Genomic DNA, 16,368 nt, shown 5'->3' on the forward strand with positions numbered 1-16,368 from the left:
AGCGAAATCGGAAAAAAAAATGCAAAAACCATGGCACCAAATAGACTACAACAACAACAAAAAAGATATTTGTTTACAATATGAGAGCTGAAACAAGAAAGGAGTGTAGTCTTATTCTGTCTCAGCTGGGAACAGGTATATCAGGGGACTCAAATTTTTTGCCACTCTTTGCTTATTCATGAAGGATCTAGGAATATTTATTTTGGGGTTACAAATAAATTTCAGAAAGTAGGAGAATTGGCAACCATGGAATCCATGAAAAATGAGGAATGATTGCGTATAATAAATATCGGATAGTAATGAATGCTGCCAAAAAAAATGAAACAGATCTGGAGACTGATGGGGATTTGGGAGAACTATTTGAAGTGGGTGACTAGGACAGTCTGCCCTGAGGAGGGGAAACTTTCATAGATATGAATCTTGAAAAGTAGTTATCCCTGTGAAGATGGAGGACAGAGGGAGCGAGTGTGAAAGTCTGTGAATCAGGAGCAAGCTTGCCTTGGCTTGTGTGAGGAACAGGACAGAGGTCTTCATGCTTGCAACAACAACAACACAAAACTGAACCGACAGAAGATGAGCTTGGAAAGCTGATCGGGGTGAGATAATGTGTGGTCTTTTTGGTCTACTAAGTGGTTTAGACTCTGTTCTAAAGGGCAATGAGAAGCCACTGAGGGGTTTAAAATATATTTGAGCTATAGCTTATTAGATAATTTTACAGCCCTCCCCCAAAGTTTACAAATCAAATTTACCCCCAAACAATACCATGTAAACGAATCACATTAACTTAATGTGACAAGTGATGCTTCACTGAAACTAAAGTTCTGTTCACAGTGTGACTATCGGGCTGACTTCCCTGGTGCAGGTTCTTCCCAGTTCAGCGGCCTTCGTGACCCTGTGTGGGTGGTGGCTCCAAGAACCACCCTCCTGTGGCACAAATCCATCATTACATATTCATGGTTCCTGGGTGTAGTCTCTTCCCCCAAGTCTGTCACGACTGTAGCAAAGACACTCCAGCAGGCCTGGAGTCCTACATACGTGGTTATAAGGCAGCAGGAAGCAGGCGATCCCTAGCATGGTTTTTTGACTCTCACCTAAAGGAAAACATAAAATAAATGTTTCCATTAGAGAACTCATAGATACCCCACGATCCCTCAAGAAGGAAACCCACATCCCTGCAAATTGTTTGAAAACCTTGCTCTCACAGAGGATTATTAGGGCAGTGAAAGTATTCTGTAGGATGCTGTAATGGTGGATACGTGTCATGATAAATATGTCCAAACCTATAGAATGTACCATACCAAGTGTGAACGCTGATGTGAACTATGGAGTCTGGATGACAATGATGTGTCAGTGTGGATCCATCAGCTGTAACAAATGCACCTCTCTGGTAGGAGATATTTACAATGGGGGAGGCTGTGCATGTGTGGGGGAAAGGAGTATATGGGAAATCTCTGTATACTTTCTATTTAATTTTACTGCGAACCTAAAACTGCTCTTAAAAATGAAGTCTAAAAAAAAAAAACCCTTGCTGTACATGCAAAACTAAATGACACTTCAGTAATGAAGGAAGAATATATTTAAAAACTATAACACCATAAGACAGACACCAAGGCAGCCCCAAAATGGAACACCGGAAAAGAAGTCAGAAAACAATGGCTGAGGCCTGGAGAAAAGGAGACATCCCTGTGTGTTCTGTCAGTGTTTGAGAGGGGATTGCGGGGTGAGGGAGGACTTTATCTGGATGGCGAGATCAGACCCTTTGCGAGGAGAGAGCATAGTACATTCTCTAAGAGCAGAAAGCAGCATGAACAAAGCCTTGGAGACCAGAATGTATTCAGTGTGTGGAGGAGACGGTGAATGCAGCCGACTGGCTGGAGCAGAGGGTTTTAATTAAGGAGCGACGGGGAAAACACACTTGGAACGCCTGGTCCTGCCATTTCAGCACGAATCTGCCCAGTGGGATCAGATGGTTGTATTCATAGCCCTGGACTGTCTTGTTACAGTGCTGGCTATGGGATCTGTAGCATGGAGGTACTTTCTCAATGTAGCTATTTGTACTGAGCCTGTCACTAGCTCGGTGAGAGGTGGAAATTACTTGACAGTCTCTCCGGGCTCTCACCCATCCAAAGCGTGAGAGAGAGTGGGGAGTGTCAGAGTGGGTGGGCGGTGGGGAAAGTGAATTCTTAAGAACTAGAGCTTTCAGTGAAGGAGAATAAAGGGCATGAGGAGGCTTACCCAGAGTTGGGCGGCAGTCATGCCAGGCAAGCAGGCCCCCACAGTGGAATCTCTGAACCCTCACACTTCCCAATAGTGAGCCCTTCAGTCCCAGAGTGCTCGATTTGGTATGGAAAAAGAGTCTGTCTCTCTCTCTCTCTCTCTCTCTCTCTCTCTCTCTCTCTCTCTCTCACACACACACACACACACACACACACACACACACACACACTCCAATTTATCAAAAATCACTTTGGAATTTTAAATCTCAGCTGATGACCTTTCTCAGAATAAAAAAGTCGCATTTTCGTTCTATGGGTTCCCTATTAAATTGCAAATGTAGACTATTTGGCATGTGCAGTTCACCCATTTAAACCCATTTGACTTTGTAAGGCGGGGCGATAACATTTTGGATTTCATTTTTGTTTGTCCTATAAGAGTCTTGAGCTTTAGCCAAAAACCCAGGCCTTGGATGAGTGTGCTTTAGACCTCACTTTTTGTCACGAAGCCAAGTGGACTTGGGAGAGAGGGTGGAGCGGTCTGTTGAGACATGATTTTTAGTTTTGCCCTTCGCCTCTGGAGCCAGGGCCCTGGCCCACGTCCAGCGGCACAAAGAGATGATGGTATTTTCTAGGGAATTTTAAGGAGCACAAACCTAAAGTAAAGTCAGGTGGTTTCAAGTCTGCACTGAATTTTTCATGTTAAGGATTTATCATGATTTGGGTTTTCAGCAGAGCTGTATTTTAAATGATGAAGGGAGCTGTATTCCTGTATTCTTCTGGAGACAGGCATGTTTTGGTTGTTTGCTAATGACCTCTGGTTTTGCTTATGGAGAGTTTTGTTAACAAATGGAAATTTAGCAAAATAGAATATTTTCTTTCTTTTGTTTTTTTTTTTCTTTTTCTTTCTTTCTAAACAATGGGAACCCTCGCAGTAAACTGTCAAAACCAGGCTATGGATATTGGTTATTGTAGCATCATTAGTACTGTGTAAAGATAAGTTAGTCACTTTGGCAATCACACATATTCTTCTGATCTTCTGTCTTTGCTCTTAAACAGAGCCTTCGCCTTGCTGTTTGATAGATCCTATTGTTAAGAGAAGAGAACTGCAGAAATGTATTCAAAAATTCTTCATAATTTTTCCAACCTCAGGAACCTATTCAACAGTAATTAGCCTTGAAGGCAGCTGATTAAGGACACCCCAGTAGGGGGCTGCTCTTGAGTTTAAAGGTTAACACCAAGCTCTGTGTGAGAGAGTTTCAGCTTTAGGACTCCGGTCAAGTTCTGCCTACTCTAGCCTGCTTGCTTGCCTTGTCTTTTCGTACTCTCTCTCCCAACTCACTCCCCATCTCACCCTGTAGCCACCATTTCTAAAATAAAAAGAAGTCTGCAGAGGATGACAAAATTAAGCCAAATGAAACTTTAAACTCCAATGCAGAAGACTTCTGTCTCAGGAAAAAGTAGCTGTCTTCAAGGCAAAACTGACTGACTGGATTGAACTGAATTATAATTTCTGGTTCAAGCTGAGTTGTGTCCCTGGAGTGGTTTGACCTGTTCGTATTAGCTTTCCACTGTCCATCCATATTTGTCCCGGTGGTATCAAGAACATCACAGAACTATGGCTATGACTTAAAGCTAAGTTGAAAAGAGGCTCTGCTGTCTTCAGAAAGGGGAATTTATGTGTGTGTGTGTGTGTGTGTGTGTATATATATATATTTTTTTTTTTTTTCTTTCATTACAGACAGCCTGCCTTCTTCAATGGAGGCACAGTATAGCTGATGGTTGAGCCATAGTCATTGATTGCAAAGGGATGTGTTTAGGAAGGAGAGAAATAGCTGCTCAGAAATTGCCTTCTGTCTCTCTCAAATTGCACTGTTGGGGGAATTACGTAAGTGCAGAATTGTGGGGAAGTGTGCCCATGTAGGTGTGCATTAGAGGCCAAGAGGGAAAAAAGAGTCTGCCTTCTCTTCTCCTTTGACAGTTACGTTTGTTGGTTAGGGCTGCCGTAACAAACTACCACAACCTGGTTTAAACAACAGAAATGCATCCTCTCAAAGTTCTGGAGGCTAGAAGTTCAAGATCAAGGTGTCATCAGTGTTGGTTTCCTCTGAAGCCTCTCGTTTTGATTTGTAGGTGGCTGCCTTCTCCCTGTGTCTTCACATGGGCTTCCCTCTGTACACGTTTGTGTCCTAATCTCCTCTTTTTATAAGGACACCAGTCATACTGGATTATTGCCCACCCGTACAACCTCATTGAATCTTACTTACTTCTTTAAAGACCTTACCTCCACAGTCTCATATTCCAAGGTACTGGGATTAGGATATCACCATATGAATTTGGTGATGAAGGGAGAGGGCAATAAGTCCACCCATAAGAGCTAAAGACATTTCATAATCACAATTGACTCTTGGTTATGGACAAATAACGAGTTAACCATAATGAACTTTCTACAAGTCCTTTTCACTACCACCACTTCCTAATCCTAGTACTGAAGGGCTCCAGTCTCTCCAAGGCTGAATCCCAGAGGCAACAGAACCTTAGGGGACCCATGGATGTCGAGGGAAAGTAGCGGGAACGTTGATGCAATGTGGTTAGCATGAGAGGTGGCTTGGCTGATGCTGAATACAGAGACCGATGATCACCATCTTCAGAATACATTTACTGACTGGTGCAAGGTATTTAGTTGCCCTGTGGTGCTGGTTTGGATTCAGGTTTCTTTAGAGTCAGTGCTTGTTTCCAGGCATCATTGTTCTTCTCCAGACAAAACATATCAGAATATTTCATGGAAAGATATATTCCTCTCTCTCTCTCTCTCTCTCTCTCTCTCTCTCAGTGTCTCTCCAATTGAAATTTGTGTGTTTCAGGTACATACTGATGCTTTAAGTCAAAGGGTAAGTTTATTTGTTTTTAATGAGATAAAATTAATCACACATTTAGTTTCCATTGCTTTGTCCCTGTGATCCACAGGATATTTCTGGCTAGATTTCCTACTATCCAACTCACTAGCGGCCTGCGTTTCATTACTATTTTTCATATAGCTTTCTTGCTCAGAAGCAGTTTCCTGATCTTTTCCCATGGTGTTCAAACATGCTGAAATCTTTGCCATGACTGGGCAGCAACTGTGACTTTCATCAGAGGTTAGATCTCAAGGTACCAAAGTAAGGGGAAGTAACATGCTGGAAGCACAATAGTTAACCCAAGGAGGATACCAAATCAAAAATCGATTTGAGAAAGTAGAGGTTCATTCCTGGGGAGTCTAGGAAAGCCCAAGCCCAGAGCATCAGAGAAAGGCTGAAGGCTCTGTTTACAGGTGTCAGGCAGAAATAGGACTGAACTCAAGGCTGCATTCACCACCTAATTACAGTCCATCTTATCTGCCTTCCATTTGCCAGACTGTACACCAAAGTGCTTGAGACACAAAACCAGGTAAGAAATGGTCCAAAAAATCAAGGATGGTATATCTAAATGGACAGTGGGTGGTCCCTAGACACACACTCATGTAGTAGTATTATGATCTGCTTAGATATTAGTGGTTGATGGTTACATGGGTTAGATTAAAATATCACAAACATGGCCTAAAATTTGGATTAGCTTGCAAACCACTTGAAGAATCAGCATGCATCCACACGGACCATTGCCACATTTCCCAACCACCCTCAACCAACCATATCAATCTTCCAACACTTCTCTGTTCAAGGCCATCAACGAGTTCCTAATTGCTACATGCAATGGTTTTTTGGTATCACCCACCCCTCATTCCTGCAGCTCTCTCTAGCCCACTTATGTTCCCCTGCTTTGTCTAGGTCCTCTCCACTGGTTCTGTCTCTTCTACTGTCTCAGCACAAATGTTCAAAATTTCCTCCATAGTCCTTCTCCTCCATCCTGCCCACTCTTTTCTTTTTTTCTTTTTGAAACAGGGCCTCTCTCTGTGGCCTAGGCTGGAGTTCAGTGGTATAATCACGGCTCACTGCAGCCTCTATCTCCAGGATTCAGTTGATCCTCCCACCTCAGCCTTCCAAATAGCTGGGACTACAGGTGTTCATCACCACACCTGGCTAAATTTTTGGTTTGTTTGTTTGTTTGTTTGTTTGTATGTTTGTTTGTTTTGTACAGACAGGGTTTCGCCATGTTGCCCAGGCTGGTCTCAAACTCCTTGGCTCAAGCAATCTGCCTGCTTTGGTCTCCCAAAGTGCTGGGATTACAGGCGTGAGCCACCATGCCGAGCATCCCGGCTCTTTCCTCTCCCACAGCACCTCCTGTGACTGATTCTTTAGTGTGCACTTCAAGCCCACCCTCTCTTTCAACTTCAGACCTACACTTCCACTGTCAGCTTAACCTGAGTGTCTCCACCAGAGGCTCAAACGCACTGTGTTTAAAATACAGATCAGATCTTCCTCTGTTTCTTCATTTTTTCTATTTTCTACTCATTTAATGGTATTCATCATTCAGTTGACTGCACTAGAAAAGCCGAAAACACTCTCGTGAATGTTAAACATCTCTGAATCTGTTTAGCACATAGCACATTTATCAATGCACGTTTAATACATTAATAGGTAATTGCAGCAAAAAGTCTTAACTACATACCCAAGACTTTTCATAACACACCCCACTTTTCCCCTACCCAAACCAAAATTATTTTGTTTTCATTATTTCTTAGGATAAATCCTCAGAGTTCACTCAGGCTGTGCCCACCTCTCACCTTTATATCCGTCTGGGAATAACATACTGACTTAGCCAGGTTTTTGCATGTTTTGCTTTCCTCTTCTTGACTGTTTTCCTTACCATCTGTCAAAGTCTATGTATCTTTCAAGGCAGGTCCCCTCACCTGCCCTAGATAATACCGTCCTTGACCACATCAGACCCTGGTAACACCAACACACCACTACCGCCCCCAATCTTCACATTCCTCTGGCACCTAACATCTGTACCACAGAATTTAGCACCTGGCTACATACTTGTTCTCTTTCTTTGGTATAAACAAGGCAGAGAGCCAGTCTGTTTTCCAGTGATTCACAGACATGGTAGATTCCTCCCAGAGTTGTTCCCAGAATTGTGTCTTTGAGAGGGAATTTGTATTCTTCCTTTCTTCAGATGGTAAAAATCCGGGTACCTCCTTGTGATATGATGTGTTTTCCCTTTTGTCTTAGTTATCAGGAAATTTAGAGCTGTTTCAGAACCATATTGTAATAATCAGCTTATCTCAGGATCCTGGTAATAGCTATGTATTCTACCTGCCTTCTTTAGAACTCTGTTATGTGTTTGTTCTTAATTTTGCAGTATATTTAACTTGTAAGACTCCATAAATCCTTTTAGAACAAAGTAAGAAAACAGATCCCCAAATAAGCAATATTCTTCTCTTATTATATCATAATTTTCATTCTCTTACCTGGATTGTTTGTGCTTGAGAACAAAATCAGATCTTGTATTTCTTTTGATTACCCAAAGTAGAAAGCATATGTTAGGTCCTTAATAAATCATTGCTGAAATATGTGCTTTGTTAAAGTAAGTTGGATTATTTTAAATTGAGACAGAAACATCTCCTAAAATGACATCATTCTAACAAAGGAACCTTAGCGTGTTTTATTTCTGCTAATGGCAGGAGAAATAAACATCTTCTGATATTTTGAACATATTGGTAAATGTTCAAAATATCAGAAGAAAAACATGATAAAAATAAAAAGTTGAAGTTTTAGCTATCACCGGCATCTAGACATAAGACTTGAAACAGGCAAGAGGATTAACAAAATCAATAGTTTACTGCCAGTAACACTTACCAGATAACAGAGTGCATTTTTTCCCCCGCAACCCCAAAGCCCTGCTGGCTGCCTTTCTAATAAACACAATGTTCAGGTGGTGTCTGACTTATTTTTTTTTCTTCCCTTATCCCCATTTTCATTCCCCCTTCCTAACATAAGATGGCAAACATTAAAATTGGCTTTCAATAAAACTACCTGTGCCAGTCATCAAATTCTTTTCTTTCTTTCCTTTTTTTTTTTTTTTTTTTTGATTTCTTCTTAAAGCTCACCCAGGGAGAATCGTTTGACTTTGAAAGAAACCACAAGAATGTAATCAAAGTCACCTCCAGACTTGGCCTGTGTTCATACTTCCTGTCCTTTTACCTCCACCTCTACCCTACCCACCCACAAACATTCATACATTCATCCACCAACACGTACCTATGGCTGTTACATATGTATGCAGACTTGTGAATAATTCATAAAAGTACAAACACTTTTGAGACTTGAAATTTATTCAGCTGACTGGGCTTTACCATTGTCCAACAAGTAGGGACTTAGTGAGTCCTTTCTTTTGCTCCTTTAACCAGAGTGGAAATGTTTTCCTTTTCATTGTAATGATATACTAAACGAGTTGCCTTCCCCAACCTCCTCCTCCTAAGTAATAACATTGTGGAGAGAGCGCACACACTTAGAAAGAAAGAGAGAATGAGAATAACAAATACAACTATCTACATAATTATGAGATCAAAGATGTCCCCACCCCACCTTTCTGCTCTAATCTACATTTTAGTCTAATGTTGGAAGATAAATTAAAACTTATCTTTATCCCCAAAGTAGCCATTTTTGTACCAAACCAATGTGGGTCCATCTTGACCAGCCTCCTGTGACCTGAACCTTGCAAATTGTCCAGGACCCATAATTCATACTAGACTATTTTCCCACTGCCACTTCCAGCATCCTGAATCACCTCACCTCACATTTAGAGCATATTTGTTTCTTGAACAGAAATTGATTTCCATTTGGCTTTAGTGAAACAGAATAAGGTAAACAAATCTGCTGCAAAGCAGGAAGCGTATTAAATATATTTTACATTTGAACAAAATATGTTGAACTTCTGCTATTTGTGATTCTCCATGCTGGTTCTCTCCACCATTAAAATAAATACAAGTAATATCTGTACTCATATTAGATATAACGTAAAATACATAACGTTTAGCAATGGGAGATGTGGGAGTGCAGAGCTACATAAAAAACCTCTCTTTGACTCTTTGAAAATGTGTCCTTTATATATATGGTCTATTATTGATGCAAGAAATAGAATTAAACATTTAGATAATTTTACCATTAGATTTTATTAGACCTGTTTGATAGGATAAATCTGGGCACTTTGGTATATATTTCTTGAAAAACATAAAATCTGTTTAAATGTCATGTTTACTAAATGTAGCAAGATCACTAATGTCAGATTAGCTTTGGAAATTAGAAAATGTTAACCTGAGCATGTGAGAAATAAATATGAAGGGGGAATCAAAGTGTAATCCATGGATCTGAGTTTATATCTGAAATGTTTACGCCTTTCTTTAAGAATTGTGTGTGTGGGCCAGGCGTGGTGGCTCACGCCTGTAATCCCAGCACTTTGGGAGGCCAAGGTGGGCAGGGATTGAGACCATCCTGGCTAACATGGTGAAACTCTGTCTCTACTAAAAATACAAAAAAAAATTAGCCGGGCATGGTGGCAGGCGCCTGTAGTCCCAGCTACCCGGGAGGCTGAGGCAGGAGAATGGTGTGATCCTGGGAGGCGGAGCTTGCAGTGAGCTGAGATCGTGCCACTGCACTACAGCCTGGGTGACAGAGCGAGACTCTGTCTCAAAAAAAAAAAAAAAAAAAAAAAGAATTGTGTGTGTATATGTATATATGTATATTTAATTTATTTATATACGTGAAATGGGTTGTTAGCCAGATGTTAGAGTAAAATGTTGGCAGTTTAAGGGCAAGAGTGAAAATATTTTGCTACTTAACTTACCCACTACTAAAATGTGTTTGCACAATTTGACATTGAATAAGTAATAAATAAACAAAATAAGTCAAGCCTGCATATTCTACTTTATTTGCTCATTCTTCTAAGTTTTCAAGGCTTCAAGGTGCTGATACAACCACATGTCTAGCTGCCTCTAGGTCCAGTCCATCCTCAGCCCTGTACACCCTCCTAATCCTTAATACCAGTGTCCACCTTTTCCCTCCAGCCTCCTAATGCAGTCTCTAATCAACCTGGCCATCACAGATATATAGAATGCTTCTTTGTCTAAATAATACCATGTTGGACATGAAACCACTCAGCCATGGTAAAAATAGAGTTGGAGCAAAGCAACCAAAGAGGGGCTCTTTTGAACCTGCTTGCCTCCTTTACTGCCACATGATCTTTCAGAGAGAAAGACTATCAGTCCAGAATGAGAATAGCAATCCAGAGAACAGCTGCCTCAATTTTGCTAATGAGCCAGCTTGGCTGAACCTGGTTTTGGAGACATAGTGACTCTCTCTGCCCTCCTCGACTGAAATAAGCAAGAAACCAGAATGCCAGTGGAGCCATAGCCGTTGAAATGGCTGTAAGAGGTAATTCAAAAGAGCATCCTTCCTTGCTTCCTGTTTTCACAATGGTTCTATATAGATTTGTGCTATTAAAACACCAGTTTTGAATGAGAACCTTGGGTGGAGCTGATATTCATGAAAATCATGCCAGTGAGGGAAACACTCCTTTTATGAATTAAGCAAAGCTTGTAGCTTTTTTCCATGGCTTTAAACACTCAATACTAGTCAAAACCTGTGAATATGTATACATTCTTTTATATGGATAATTAGCTTCTTTATTGGTGGCGCCTCCTGGATTAGGAGGATTCTTCCATGCAAATAAGCAGTAGAGAGGAGCAGTGCAACAAAGAACACCTTTCATGTGGCTTCAGAACTTATTTAGCAAAACTTCTACATTTGTAGAGAAGTAAATGCTAAATTCCTGAATTCCTATAACCTTCTTTCAAATCGTTCCATATTAACTAATTCAGATTAAAGTCCTTGCATATTTTTGGTTAATGCACACAAAAAACAAATAGACCACCATACATAGTCTGTTGAGAATAGTTCACCAAAATTGTTTATGTCCAGTTTTGAATTTCTGACCATGATACAAACAGGTAAAGATACCATTTAGAGATCATAGTATTGTTTGAATATTAGCCACAGAAGTTAAGATAAATATAGGATACTTTGTGCATTAGAAGGATCTCAAATTAAGTTGCAAATAAGGTTTTCCAGTGATAGTACCAAATTCATAACATCTCCCTTGGTCCAAAAGAGTTGGTTTTTTGGTTTGGTTTGTGAGTTTTGGTTTACTTGTTTGTTTAAGCACTTTCTTTTTATGGTGGAAGCCTCCATTTTTGTGTGAGCCTGAAGTTTTGGGGTCCTTTGGTGGTTTTTTAAAAGTGATATTGTGGTCTCACATTTTAATGTTTCCTGGAAGAAGTAGCTAGCTATTTATTTTAATTACTTCACAGGAACCCACATGACAATTTTTGAAGGACATTTTCTTATTACTCATTGTTTATTATTTTGGTCATCATTTTTCCCAACAGGATATAGTTTTTAAGGTAAGATTCCATGAGTTTTCCTTTTACTTCAGAATTTATAACTTATAAATTTTACTTTTAGTTTCTGCCCCTTTCCCCACCAACCCACATGGTGCCCCCTACCACACTACCCACCCAAAAGATATTTTCATGGTTTGGGTCACTTAGAGACAAATGCAACCTCAAGAACCACAATATTTGGAGGTGTTAGGAGACATTTTAACACAAATCTTCCTATTCACCAGCCTTCAAAGCACTAAATCCTGTTGGGATGCCTAGAGGCACCTGATAAGAGAAAAGTAAATAATACAGAGGAAAACAACCATTATATTCTCTAGATTTAACTTTGGCACATATCTGACATCAGAAATAGAAACTCACCTCTTGTGAAATCATTTTGTTTAATTGATCAGAAAAAATCTGCCAGTCTATTCATTTTCAGACATATATTTATAAAACTAAAGCTCAATCTAGAGATCAAGTCTTATTGTAAAACATTGATAAATGTTGTGAGTTTCATTTTTTAAACAGATTTCACTACTTGCCACTCTTATGTGAATTTAATATTTTTATTCCTTCTCTAATTGATCAAATAAGAAGTTTATTACTAATTCCATAATTTTAACTTTTTCATTGAACACCACCCTGGTGCATTTTATATGTATGTTTTCATGAAATACAGAGTAAGAAAAAATCACTGTGATATGAACTCCACAAAACATAAAGGAAGATGGCTTTAATGATAATAGTTACCTTTGGAAAATATTTTTACATACTTTTTTTCCATTCTATCCTTACCGCAGGGTAACAAAGCACATAATAAAGCAGTTATAGAATCACAAAGCTAATAGGAGCCCTTGAGGTCAGTAGCTCCAGCTTTCCATCGTAAGATGAGAAAAGTAAAATCCAAGGATGTTAAGTTAAATTTCCCAAGGTCTGTAGTTTTCCACTGTCTCCCATTACCTTTTCTGCTCCATGCTACCTTTGCTGCTCCCATCTTTCAGATAATATAATTATAGTCCCTCACCCAGAGTCATACAAACCTTCAGTGAACTGGACCCCAAGTCCTTGCTTTCTAACATCATTTTTTTCCACTCTCCAGTGCATAGCCTGCTGTTCATCTCTGCTGTGTAAAGGACCATTCCTATCCTATTTCTAGCTTTCAGCAGAAAAATATTCCTGTTCATCTCACAAGATGCTAAAGACTCCTGCAAATATATGGATAACATCCTCAGGATCATTAACAACAGACTCAGGAAATGAAATAAGCGTCTGACTGCATTATTCTTAAACTGTTTCTACAAGTTACATAGTATGTGCTTAGTAAATATTGGTTGAATTGAATGGAAGAGTAAAAAAATAGAGGTAACAGGTCTTTTTTTTTTTTTTTTTTTTTTTAATAAGGACTGAAGTTCATTGCTATGTTTTGTAGAAGGACCATATAGTCCCAGTAAATAGAGGATATGCTTAACAACTAGGAAAACCTGAGAACCAAATCCACCTTTACCACTTAACAACCTTTGTGGCCTTGGGAAAGTTACTAACTTTCCTGAACTGTAATTTTCCTTTCTGTAAATACCGTCTACTTTACAGAGATTTTATGCGGATTAAATTAGACAATGTACATATAGAGTCAGGCACACAACAAACACCCAACAATTTACCCTCCCTTGCCCTTCATGTCTGCCTGGGAGGTGACCAGTAGCTTGCTTCTCTGCTCTGTTTGAGTCAGAGTATTAAAATCAAGCTGGGTTGTGCCTGGATACTTTACCATTATTGTAACAGCCCTGGAAGCACAAGGTGCCACAGCTTTATTTCATTGGCATGTACCACACATCCAGTAGGCCGTGTAACAGTGTAGTTTTCCTTTTCCCCTTTAACAGTTTGCTGATACTGAACATGGCATAGAAAAGGAAACACAGGTGAAGGGGGTTTTTTTCTAGTGAAATTTGATTGTTTTGAAAAATGTTTTTTACAGTAACTTGCTGTGGAACAATATTTCATTTGCTAAATGGCCTTGAGAATTTTGTAGAGTAAATCTTTAAAATCATGAAGCTTCTGTAGCTTTCATATGTACAAATAGTATTATAAGATTCATTCTCAAAAGTATTGGTCAAATTTGCCCCCATCATCTCCAACCTTTTCAAAACTTGTAGTATTCTAAAATAAGTGGTAATGCACAAGCAAGCTATAACATGTTTGTGGATCCAGAAATTTATGTCTCATAAATTCAAAATCTTTAGAATCTTTAGAACCTCATGCTTTTAACTTTTTTATGAAAGTTGTAATACTTTAAAATATATATGAGTTTATGCTAATACATGAGTTTACCAATTCTAATACTTCATGATATACATGAGTTTACCTTAAAATCTTTTATATGAAGTATTTGAGACAGATTTTTTTTTAAATCAGGTCTTCAGATTACCCTTTGAGCCTGAATAAAATAAAATAATAAAATCCCTTTATCAAAAAATACAACTAATATTCAAAGAGCACTATTGCAAGTGACATTTGCCTATGCCCATAGGTTATGCCTGTGCTTTACTTGGCAATTAGTGGGTCATAGATGTCAGCCTATGTGGTACTTTGATAACAAGTTCAATCAATCCTGATCAAGACTTTCCCAACCTGCAAATTTATCAATGTTAAACACTTTGAAAATATAAGCCTTCCTCCTTTCTCCCAAACACACACGTACTGTAGCCTAGAATTGCTTGCACAGTGACTTTTATAATAAAAGGTTCAGTCTTAGGGTGAAGGGGGATAAGGAGGTTGGAGAAAGGCTAGAGAGCAATAGCATTTCAATCAATACTATTAAATATAAGAAACTGGGTTTTGGTAACATGAACAATAGCAGTTATTTCCAGATACTTAAAATGTGAAGTCTCCAGAATATACTACGGTTTTGGTTCCATTTCTCAGAGAAGAAACTACTAAAACAAAAAAGGAAATAAACAAGACACTAAAGATTTCCAGGGTAATTAAAGAATGAATGTATGAAATAATATCAGTTCCTTAGAAAATGACTGTTTAAAGCTGGGTGGTCTTTTAATTGATCAAAATAAGGATTTGCAATTGTGTTACATGTTTATTATAGGTCTGTATGTGTCTATCTATATGAAGACCTCTATACCCTCAGATATACTATCAGCCGAGTTGATGAGGATCCTGACAATTGACTTTTTAAAGCATATATAAATCTTTAATACCCTTTGATTTTAAGAAAAATTTGTTATTCATATTCTTTAACAAATAGTGGGATAGCTAGCTATAAAATCAAGAATTTGCAGTGGGAATAATCTTCTGCTGAGAGTTACAATTTAATATTTATAAGTAGTCAGTAAAGGTGCAGCCACTCCACATTGCCTTTTAAAAAATATTAATAAGGAAAAATGATGCAATTATGCTATTTTCAGGTGTCATTGGACAGTTAGGTTTTTTGGAGAAAGTAGTTTGAATCATCTAGTCCAAACAGTGAGAGAAAGAAAGATGCTACAGAAATAGCCAATAAGCAAATAATTTTGGCTTCAAATCACACTGCAAATATGGTATATAATACATACTTTGGCATAAAAGTATTATAGAATCATAAAATTTAAAAAACTATAAAGCTAATATCCAGTTGACCATTTTGTTATCTCAATGTCATAAAATTCTTTTCAAATCACACCCTCCATGAGATACTTTTTGAATTAAAAACAAGACACATCTCACTGTATCCACATAGTGGCCCATCTAAAACACTCTGTGTTGCTTTAATGTATTAAAAGTTTGTTCAGTTCTAAGTGGTGATTTTTAAATGTCAAAGAAATACAATTCATGGAAAAAGGACTCACAGTTACTACATTAAATTTTTGTGTGATATTTAGATTACAGAAGTTTTATTGTTTTCACACTGCTTTTTCTCACTTTCATTTCAGCAGATGTATTTTGTGCATTTTATATTAACTAACAGTTCACTTGGAGAGATCACTCTAATATTTGGAGCCGATTCCCTACAGATACATTCTTTAAACCTACTGTGCAGAAAGGATTTGATTGTTCATATTGTATGTTATCTTTTCTTGATCTTATTACTCTGGCCTGTACAGGCATTCAGTGGAACCCATGAAAAGAGTACAGACAGCTGACTGGATGAAGAAGACATTGGGGAAAAAAACTCCCATTGTTTAGATTTCTGTCAGAGGATATAAGAATACTTAATTTCTTTTATCTCTAGGGCTTTCATTATCATTTAAATTTCATTTTACATTAATTGATCAGGGATTAGTAAAGCCATTATGCAGAAATTAGAATAAGACAAGCCAGATGGAATGAATAATTCATGAAGTCCAATTACGTTTTATTTCTGGTGTACTTTCAAACTTGCCTCTGACTTCTGTGCTATTTTGATGTGACAATATTCACTGGAAATCAAGAGTGCCATTTTAATTTATTGTATCCCTCTGGAGTGGAAGCATTTGTATGCACTAGGGGTTTGTTAACGCATTTCCACTCACACCCCCCCAACACCCAAAAGTCAATTTTCGGGATTTTGAAAACACTGGGTGATCTAGGAATATGGTTCATTTTGTACAGAGGTTCAGGGGCACTTCAATGAGACACACCAGTTCAACTGATTGGGGTGAGCTGACCCTATGCAGAGAGACTAAAGGCGTAGGATCACGAAATGATTACCTCCTGGAAAAGCACTAATCCTCTTTAAAATATTTGTATGCCTTCCTCGCTGCGAAAGAACCCTTAAAATGTGAATTTGGCCTGGAGTTGGACTGGAGGTAGCAGCAGCTGTTGCAGCTA

At 38.7% G+C, this 16,368-nt stretch overlaps 1 protein-coding gene across 5 annotated transcripts in view; it reads left to right on the plus strand.

The window, feature by feature from the left end:
* Positions 1-16,368, plus strand: part of LOC105475542 (dynein cytoplasmic 1 intermediate chain 1) — a 319,181-nt gene that overhangs the window by 279,726 nt on the left and 23,087 nt on the right. The window lies entirely within an intron of this gene.

This window comes from Macaca nemestrina, chromosome 4, assembly GCF_043159975.1.
Source record: "Macaca nemestrina isolate mMacNem1 chromosome 4, mMacNem.hap1, whole genome shotgun sequence".
Lineage (NCBI taxonomy): Eukaryota > Metazoa > Chordata > Mammalia > Primates > Cercopithecidae > Macaca > Macaca nemestrina.